Source organism: Rutilus rutilus (assembly GCF_951802725.1).
Source record: "Rutilus rutilus genome assembly, chromosome: 13".
In the NCBI taxonomy this organism is placed as follows: domain Eukaryota; kingdom Metazoa; phylum Chordata; class Actinopteri; order Cypriniformes; family Leuciscidae; genus Rutilus; species Rutilus rutilus.
In genome coordinates, this window is record NC_140218.1 from 12,613,046 (window position 1) to 12,623,854 (window position 10,809).

The 10,809-nt window shown below is 43.1% G+C and overlaps 1 pseudogene across 1 annotated transcript; it reads left to right on the forward strand.

The window, feature by feature from the left end:
* The first annotated feature begins 574 nt into the window (after positions 1-574).
* LOC311301823 (torsin-1A-like) lies at positions 575-9,885 on the forward strand (annotated as a pseudogene). The gene is made up of 5 exons (XR_014630322.1): positions 575-788; positions 1,345-1,610; positions 2,723-2,898; positions 8,292-8,425; positions 8,680-9,885. The product of XR_014630322.1 is annotated as a torsin-1A-like (transcript).
* The last annotated feature ends 924 nt before the right edge of the window (positions 9,886-10,809 follow it).

The following is a 10,809-nucleotide window of genomic DNA, read 5'->3' on the forward strand; positions in this document are numbered from 1 at the left end:
TGAATGTGCTTTTATCAATTTTGAAAGCTGCAAATATAGTGAGGTATTAATTCAGTTCAATTTTCAGTTATTTGTATAGCGCTTTTCACAACACATATCGTTTCAAAACAGCTTTACAGAAAATACATGTCAACATTACAATTACAAAATGCATCAATTGCATGTAATGAATGAATGTAATTACATTACAACATGAATGACAAAACTAAAGTGTTCATGGATTTTGAAAAATGTGGTCATTGAATGCATTTTGTGTGAAAAATTGTTCAGACTTTTGTTTCACTGAATGTGTGAAGAGTTTGGAACACGTGGCTTCAGTATTGACCGATGCTTGTTACCAATTGAAGAAAAAAAAAGAAGAAAAAAAACTGTAACACATTATTAGCTAACTGCGTGATTTTTATGTAAATTTCTGATATTCATTACCACCTCTGATAACAGAGCACTCTAAATTCTACACACATGCATTTTCTGTAAAGCTGCTTTGAAATAGCCTATGTATTGTTTTAACAGGAAGTCGAATGTTTGCTGAAGGAGTAGCCTATACAGTTTCACTCTTCTTAATTCGTCAGTTCCCCTCCGAGTTCATTTACAAAAATGAAACCAAGACTGAAAGACGCCTGAGTGATTCGCTTCCACAATGTTAGCGCAAAATCTTTTAATCGTTTTATTTTTGTTGTCTAATATAACATTAGCGTCAGGTTTCCTGGATGTGCTTGCGGCTGTCGGCTCTTACCTGGTTAACTTGTTTGTGGAACGGGACGGTTTGCTGCCTTTTGACAATAAACGTGAGTATAGGCTACCCGGAAAATAATGTATCGTATGTAGTCCTATTAAAAGTTAAGTTTACGCTTCAGATGTTTTGTTGTTTATTTCGAATGTCACAAATAGCCTACCTGTGGTAAGTTTTTTTTTTTTTTTTTTTTTGCGCATGGTTAAAATGTTAGCACGTCCCCCTTGCCACATTTTAGGGACCTGCTACGTTTACCTGGGAAGCCTACGTCTTAAATTTGTATGATGTTTCAGTGCTTTTTGAACGAAAGGGAGAGATGTGTAAATTAGTCTATTTGAGACTCAAGTGTTGTGTTTTTATATTTCTTTAGAATTCACTTTCTGAAATTCAGCATTTATTATTCTAAATGTTATAATAACATTACTTTCATTTACTAGTCTAGTTTTTCCATGAGAAATTTGCAACATTATTGCAGATGTGGTACTGTGTAACAAAATGCAACCTTGTTAAAATGTTTTGTGCTTGCTCTGTTATTTATAGTTATATTTAGTATAAATTATCATTGCAAACTACAAACAATATTTTTGACCACATATCTTCACATCTTTCAGGTTTGGAGGCAGATTTAAATAAATCTCTCTTTGGGCAGCACATCGTGTCTGATGTTGTATTAAAAGCTGTATCGTCATTTATGGCTGACAGAAACCCAAACAAACCGCTGGTTCTGTCTTTCCATGGGACTACAGGAGTTGGAAAAAATCATGTTGCTAATATCATCGCAAGAAATGTGTATGAAAAAGGAGAAAACAGTAAACATGTTCACACATATATATCTGAGCATCATTTCCCACACAAAGAAAAGTCAGACTTGTACAGCGTAAGTAAAAATGGTGGTACTTTTAGCCTTGGCCTCTAGCAATCTAGATTGGCCTCTAGCTTTAAGATGTAAGATGGCCCACAAGACTCTTAGAAGACTTGGGTCATTTACAGAGCAATTATTTCGTTCAAGTAATGAAGTTGCATTTCATTTCTATTAAAGGAATAATCACCCAAAAATTTAAATTTGCTAAAAACGTACTCTCCCCCAGGCCATCCCAGATGTAGATGAGTTTGTTTTTTCATCAGAACAGATTTTGAGAAATTTATAATTACATCACTTGCTCACCAATGGATCCTCTGCAGTGAACGGGTGCTGTCAGAATGAGAGTTCAAACAGCTGATATAAACATTACAATAATCCACAAGTAATCAACATGATTACAGTCCATCAATTGACGCCTTGTGAAGCGAAAAGCTGCATGTTTGTAATAAACAAATCCATAATTAAGACGTTTTAACTTTAAACTGTTGCTTCTGACCAAAATACAAGTCCATTATCCATTATACTGCTTCCTGCAGTGACATAAGTACATCCCCTGTTGTCCTCACGGTACTTGGTCTGTGCATATTTTCTGATTCAGATGAGATTTCTTTTCACTTTTTCCCAGAAAGCTATATTATGGATAGAGGACTCAAAAAGTTTAGCTAGAAGCAATGGTTTGAAGTTAAAAACATCTTAATGATTAATTTGTTTATTATAAACACATAGATTTTAGCTTTATAAGACATTAATTGATGGACTGGAGTCGTGTGGGTTATTGTGATGTTTTTATCAGCTGTTAACTTTCATCTCTGCCATTCACTGCAGAGGATCCATTGGTAAAAAGTGATGTAATGTTAAATTTCTCCAAATCTGTTACGATGAAGAAACAAACTCATTGAATGGCCTAAAGGTACAGTATAGTCAATTGTAAGCTCAATTTCATTTTTGGGTGAACTATTCCTTTAAACTGACAGCATTTTAGCCCATTTTTTAAACATAGTGAAAACTATGAAATAATTAAAACTAGGCCTATAATATGAAAGTAAAAATAATGCACATTTTGTGTGAGTGTTACGCGTGTCAAAAGTAATTTCTCTAACTGGGATTTGCATGTTCTGTTTATTCAGGCACAGCTAAAGGAGTGGATTTCTAAAAGTGTATAAAGTTTTCCCTGCTCCATGTTCATATTTGATGAAATGGACAAAATGCAGCCAAAGCTGATTGACGTCATAAAACCTTTTCTGAACTCCAATGTCCGTGTAGACGGAGTTTCATTCCACAATGCAATCTTCATTTTCCTTAGGTAAAGCCCTCAAATCAGTGGGCTGTTTTTTAGGTTTCTACAAATGCAGTTGTAGGCAACATATTAGCTATATAAAATTCAAACAGAGTGGTAATTAAATACCCCTACCTTCTCAAAAGATTGACATAACTAATGAGAACGTCTCAGGTTACGACTGTAACCTATGTTCCCTGAGAACAGGGAACGAGACACTACGTCAGAATGACGCTATGGGGAACGCCTCAGGCGTGACAGGTGTCTGAAATAAATATCAACTCACGTCAATCATGTTGACCGGCGACAGCCTGTGCATCATCAGCTTGAATGATGAGCGCGCGACCTGGATGTATAAAGGGGAGCCTTGCACACATGACAACATCCTATCGTCTGAAGGGACTGTTGCAGGCAGGCCCCGAGGCATGGCAGGAAGACGTAGTGTCTCGTTCCCTGTTCTCAGGGAACATAGGTTACAGTCGTAACCTGAGACGTTCCCTTTCGAAAGGGAACTCTACACTACGTCAGAATGACGCTATGGGGAACGATATACCAACGCCACCATGCTGAGGGGAGTGCGTGCCCAAAGGCAGTGACAACTGTCCGAACCAGTAAATCAGAAACACTGGAACCACTCACCCTAAGGTCACATCGGGCTGTCAGTGACAGCACTCCCTACCGGTCATAGCCCAAGCTAATGAACCAAGAAACCGCCAGAACATAGTTAATGGGGGGTATATCTGGGCCAGCTCAAAGGCTTAGGACCACAACTTCCAATAGAAGGGGTCCCTTCTAGGGAGTGTGGCTAGGGGACCCAAGGGACTCCCAGCCAGTCACTATTCAGGGGAGCATGCCTCCTGAAATGCCACCAGGCTGGCCTGGTGATCTATACTAAGACTCACAGTCTGGCCATTGCCTGTCTGTCCAAGACAGAGCCTCTGGAAGTTGCCTTGGATAAGGCATCCAGAAACTGAAGGCCTGTAAAGCTGGCAGAAACCATTCAGTTCCGGATCACAGAGACGGGATCTCCCAGAGAGTGTGACTTAACCTCAAGAAACGACGGAAGTCGTCCACTCAATCCACGGGTCTACCCAGTGCTCGATCCGAACACTGGGGAAGTAAGAGAGGGTTCAAACCCAGGAAGGTCTACTGAGACCTAAGACCTGATGACCCCCTCATGTGGGGAGCTCCAGTACATGAGGGCTCATATCAGGAAGGCCGCTGAGGCCTGTAACCTGACAGCCACACAATGTGGGGCTACCTTCAGAAAGGCCTAATGAGGCCTGTAACCACAGAATGTGGGAGATAGCCTGAAAGGGAAGCGCCTGTCGTAAAACATTGCGACAGAGGACGCATCTAGAGTGGGACCCAAGGTGAAGAACCGGAGTCTGAGCCACGTAAAAAAGGGAATGAAGCGGACAGCGCATAACCCTTACCATAAATCTGGATTTTAGAAGGTACACGAAACGACAGTGCGTGTACTTAGCCATTCTGAATCCAGGAAGGCCTGGTGAGGCCTCTAACCTGGCGACCACAGTATGTGGGAGCTCATACTCAGGAAGGCCTGTGAGGCCTGAGACCTGGCGACCACAGTAAGTGGGAGCTCGTATTCAGAAAGGCCGGAGAGGCCTGTAACCTGACAGCCACACAATGTGGGGCTACCTTCAGAAAGGCCTAATGAGGCCTGTAACCACAGAATGTGGGAGATAGCCTGAAAGGGAAGCGCCTGTCGTAAAACATTGCGACAGAGACGCATCTAGAGTGGGACCCAAGGTGAAGAACCGGAGTCTGAGCCACGTAAAAAAGGGAATGAAGCGGACAGCGCATAACCCTTACCATAAATCTGGATTTTAGAAAGTACACGAAACGAAAGTGCGTGTACTTAGCCAGTCCAAATCCAGGAAGGCCTGGTAAGGCCTCTAACCTGGCGACCACAGTATGTGGGAGCTCATACTCAGGAAGGCCTGTGAGGCCTGAAACCTGGCGACCACAGTAAGTGGGAGCTCGTATTCAGGAAGGCCGGAGAGGCCTGTAACCTGACAGCCACACAATGTGGGGCTACCTTCAGAAAGGCCTAATGAGGCCTGTAACCACAGAATGTGGGAGATAGCCTGAAAGGGAAGCGCCTGTCGTAAAACATTGCGACAGAGGACGCATCTAGAGTGGGACCCAAGGTGAAGAACCGGAGTCTGAGCCACGTAAAAAAGGGAATGAAGCGGACAGCGCATAACCCTTACCATAAATCTGGATTTTAGAAAGTACACGAAACGAAAGTGCGTGTACTTAGCCATTCTGAATCCAGGAAGGCCTGGTGAGGCCTCTAACCTGGCGACCACAGTATGTGGGAGCTCATACTCAGGAAGGCCTGTGAGGCCTGAGACCTGGCGACCACAGTAAGTGGGAGCTCGTATTCAGGAAGGCCGGAGAGGCCTGTAACCTGACAGCCACACAATGTGGGGCTACCTTCAGAAAGGCCTAATGAGGCCTGAAACCACAGAATGTGGGAGATAGCCTGAAAGGAAAGCGCCTGTCGTAAAACATTGCGACAGAGGACGCATCTAGAGTGGGACCCAAGGTGAAGAACCGGAGTCTGAGCCACGTAAAAAAGGGAATGAAGCGGACAGCGCATAACCCTTACCATAAATATGGATTTTAGAAGGTACACGAAACGACAGTGCGTGTACTTAGCCATTCTGAATCCAGGAAGGCCTGGTGAGGCCTCTAACCTGGCGACCACAGTATGTGGGAGCTCATACTCAGGAAGGCCTGTGAGGCCTGAGACCTGGCGACCACAGTAAGTGGGAGCTCGTATTCAGGAAGGCCGGAGAGGCCTGTAACCTGACAGCCACACAATGTGGGGCTACCTTCAGAAAGGCCTAATGAGGCCTGTAACCACAGAATGTGGGAGATAGCTTGAAAGGGAAGCGCCTGTCGTAAAACATTGCGACAGAAGACGCATCTAGAGTGGGACCCAAGGTGAAAAACCGGAGTCTGAACCACACATAAAAAAGGGAACGAAGCGTACAGCGCATAACCCCTACCATAAATATGGATTTTAGAAAGTGCATGAAACGAAAGTGCATGCACTTATCCATTCTGAATCCAGGAAGGCCTGGTGAGGCCTCTAACCTGGCGACCACAGCATGTGGGAGCTCATACTCAGGAAGGCCTAGTAAGGCCTATAACCTGACGACCACAGTAAGTGGGAGCTCATCCTCAGGAAGGCCGCTGAGGCCTGTGACCTGACGACCACAGAATGTGGGAGCTTGTATCCAGGAGGCCGGTGAGGCCTGTAACCTGGGAACCACAGCATGTGGGAACCAATGATCAGGAGGCCAGACGAGGCCTGTAACCTGATAGTCACAATGCGTGGGAGCTCACATTCAGGAAGGCCTGATGAGGCCTGCATCCTGACATGTGGACGCTCACAACCAGTGAGGCCTATACCCTAGCGACCACAGTGCGTGGGAGTTCACATCCAGGAAGGCCTGGTGAGGCCTGTAACCTGACATGTGAAAACTCATAACCAGGAAGGCCTAGGAGGCCTGAAGCCTGGTGACCACTGAATGTGGGAGCTTAACACTCAGGAAGGCTGAGAGGCCTGAAACCTGGCGACCACAGCATGTGGGAGCTCATACTCAGGAAGGCCTATGAGGCCTGAAACCTGGTGACCACAGTATGTGGGAACTCACATTCAGGAAAGCCGGATGAGGCCTATAACCTGACATGAGGAAGCTCATAACTAGGAAGACCTGCGACCACGGTGTGTGGGAGCTCATACTCAGGAAGGCCGGGTGAGGCCTGTAACCTGGCGGCCACAGAATGTGGGAGCTCACATTCAGGAAGGCCGGATGGGCCTGTAACCTGACATGTAGAAGCCCATCACCAGGAAGGCCGGTGAGGCCTGTAATCTGGTGACCACAGTATGTGGGAGCTCATATTCAGGAAGGCCTAGTAAGGCCTGTAACCTGGCGACCACAGTATGTGGGAGCTCATAACCAGGAAGGCCGGATGAGGCCTGTAACCTGATTACCACAGTATGTGGGAGCTCACATTCAGGAAGGCCGGTGAGGCCTGTAACCTGACATGTGGAAGCTCATAACCAGGAAGGCCTGGTGAAGCCTATAACCTGGCGACTACAGTATGTGGGAGCTCATATTCAACCACAGTATGTGGGAGCTCATACTCAGGAAGGCCTAGTGAGGCCTATGACCTGATAACCACAGTATGTGGGAGCCCATATTCAAGAAGGCCTGGTGAGGCCTATAACTTGATAACCACAGAATGTGGGAGCTCATATTCAACCACAGTATGTGGGAGCTTATTTTCAGGAAGGCCTAGTGAGGCCTATGACCTGATAACCACATTACTCCTTGACAGTCAAATCCTGGGAGCTCACCTCAGGGAGGCCCAAGCGCTGTCCGGTTGCAAAATGGGGACTGTATGGTCAAGGAGGCCTGTTAAGACCTACTACCTGACCATCGAAAAAGTAAATCAAGATTTTCTTACCCAAAACATTTTGCCCCAGACTCTAAAACAGGAGACGTGGTCTGAAAAGAAACAGAAATATGTTAATTTCACATTTTACAAAAAGACCAGAATTACACCTGCTCTTTTTGTTCGCTGCTCATCATTTTAATTCCTCAATTAAAATGCAGCCAAAAACACTGGATAACGCGATCTGGATGATAGGCTGAATTACTAAATATCTAACTTCTTAAAAGTCAGATAATATTCCATCATTTTAATTCATAGAATTAAATGCAGCCATAATCACCAGACAATACTGTTTTAATATTTAATATACGTTCTCGTAATCTACACACTGCCTCGGCAAGCGCGAGAACGAGTCGTTAAAATATATTTGGCTTTCATCCCTCGAGAAGAAAGTCAACAGGCGCGAGGTTGAAACATCCGACAGCGCACGGACTTTTTCTTTCTCACGCGCGCCGAGATATTTCTTAATGAACACTGTCAGCACCCTCAGGAACTGCTGTGAACGGCTCGTACCCAAACAGTATTGTTTCACAAATCGCGTGCACCACGGGGCTCAGATGCTGAACCCTCCTCCCTCGAGAAAAGGGTCCGACGAGAGCGGAGCATCTTTAAATGAAAAACGCTCACAGTTTGCACAAGAGGCTCTCTCGAGAGCCTCCCGCGCGCTTCAGCGATATTCTCAAAACAGACAAACAGTCCCTGAAGACGAAAAGAATGTTGTCATGTGTGCAAGGCTCCCCTTTATACATCCAGGTCGCGCGCTCATCATTCAAGCTGATGATGCACAGGCTGTCGCCGGTCAACATGATTGACGTGAGTTGATATTTATTTCAGACACCTGTCACGCCTGAGGCGTTCCCCATAGCGTCATTCTGACGTAGTGTAGAGTTCCCTTTCGAAAGGGAAACTGTGTTTATTCTTAGTAATGCAGGTGGGAATGAGATTGCTGAAGTGGCTCTGGATTCCTGGAGAGAAGGCATATGTCGGGAAGAGCTATGGATGAACAGCAAGGAGATGGAGACTAAAATCTTTAGAAACATTTTCAATGATAAAAACTGTATGTATTGAAGGTTCATTGAAATATTCAATCAAAATATATATTTTTCCAATATATTTCAAAAGCTTATGTAGATTTTAAAATATATTCACATTTTCAATAAGTTTTAGTTACTTATATTTCCTAATATGTTATTTGGCGATGATATGTTATGCTAATATGTTTCCATGATTACATTTGCTTTTACCCAAACCTGAATATGTGGTTGCATTTACTCCCCACAATTAACTTTTTTACATTTTCAATGTCTACAGGTGGATTTCAGCACTCTATCATAAATAAGAATCTGGTTGATCACTATATTCCTTTCCTACCTCTAATGTTGAAGCATGTGCGTCAGTGTGTCCTGGCTGAGATGGCCCATCTGAACATGGCCCAAGACTTTGATCTGGCAGATAAAGTGGCCAGAGACATGCCCTTCTTCCCTGAAAGAGAGAAAATCTTTTCAGTTAAAGGCTGCAAGTCTATCAGACAGAAGTTGGTGCTGTATACATGAACAATTTTAGCAGCACTGGTTGTCCAATTTATTGTCTTAACTTTTAAACACCCAGTTGAACAGCAATGAAGTATGATCTCTCCTTTGTTTTAGTCTTGGTGAGTTACATTGCTAGAGTATTCAAATGTTTAATCTAGACCTTTGTGTCCAGTCTATTTATCTTTTGGGTACACATTCTTTAGTCCTACAAGATTTTGGAAGTAACTTGGACCTTTGCATGTGATATCATTGTACCATGTTTTTTTTACTGGCAAAAAGCCATGGTAATACCATAATTACTGTATTATAATGAAACACCATAGCTCAGAAAATGAGAGAGAGAGGATGTGTTTGTGAATCTCTGTAAATAATGTGTATGAATGCATCACTCAGATGGATGGATTAACTTCTGTCATCATCAGGGATTTTTTTCGGATAATTCCTTATGTGTCAATGTGATTGACGTATGCCGACCTGAAAATAATTTTTCCTGATAATATTTTTGCCAATCAAGTTATGTGTGTTTTCAAGACATTGCATCAAGACATAGCATCTTGTTCCTCATCTAAGGGAACCAGCTGCATACGAGACGTTGGCTTTCGAAGTGGAACAACACTGTGGAAATGAAGCTCTAGCATAAGTTCTGCCGGGAAGACTCAATTGTTACGTCACTTATTACCTTCTCATCTGTCCAATCATATTCCTATACTTGTGGTATAAAAGATTGGTACTTACACACGTCTGAGTTCGCAGATACTCCCGCTTCAATTCACCTCCATCCTCCCCACCACCACCAAGATGGGTCTTTCCCTCCATCCTCCCCACCACCCTTCCTATACCTCGCAGGGGGTCGGCTGCGCCCCTGCCTTCGTCTTCAGGCAGGATATGCAGATCCGGACCCTCAGATTGCAAGCTACGGACGGGGCCTATGCCAAAGAACTTGATTGCTTGTTGGGCTGTTAATAAATGTTTAATTTTTACAGTATTTGTTCTCCCGAGTCTTTCTGGTAGAACTACAGGAACCACAGCTCTCGACCTGTTGTTAGAAGCATAGTTACTTGTGAAATGACATGTGGACTTACGTAGATCATGCTCTTGAGCACAATAAGCGAGTTAACTTTCAGTACATTCTATATCTTTCATTGTATTCATATATATATATATATATATATAAATTGTATATTTTAGTGTCTCAACAATCAGCATTGTTTTTGAAGAGTGCGCATGTGCATAGAGTGCGCAAAGGGAACAAGGGTATGATGTAGGCCTATGAGAGATCCCGCAATGAATCAAACGTCAAATGAAGCAAAATAATAAAATAGCAAAAGCAAAGAAACAGTGAAGTAGTAATTAGGTGCCATGTTTGTTACAGCAGCATCTTGGAGATGTTGAATAGATTAATCAGCATCAGTTATTACTGTTCCACCTGCATATGACATCTTTTAAGAGCAGCTTTCTGAACCGATATGAAAGCAACAGAGCTAGCAGGAGAAGCCCAAAAGGTAAAAAACTCCCGTAAGACTCCTATACACGATTGATCCTGCCTTGCCGCCTCAGCAGCCGCAGGACCCTAACCGGTGAGGTGCAGACACTCGACTCTCATCTCTCTGCCCATATCCAGTTAAATACGTTTAGAAGAATGTAATATACAGTTCATGTCAAAAAATCTATTTAGATGACTTCTTTCACAAGTTTATGCTATTTATTTTGATTGAAGGAGTTTTCTCATTGATCTCCAGAACATCAAAATGTTCTTTCTTGCCACAAAAGTTAAAATACTGAAAAGTCTCTTATTACACAGTAGAAATGAAATATAACAATATTATAAGAAACAAAAATTTTAATAATTTAATATGTACAGTAGTAGAAATATAGAGACATATATATAGTTGCTTTAATGAACGTATAT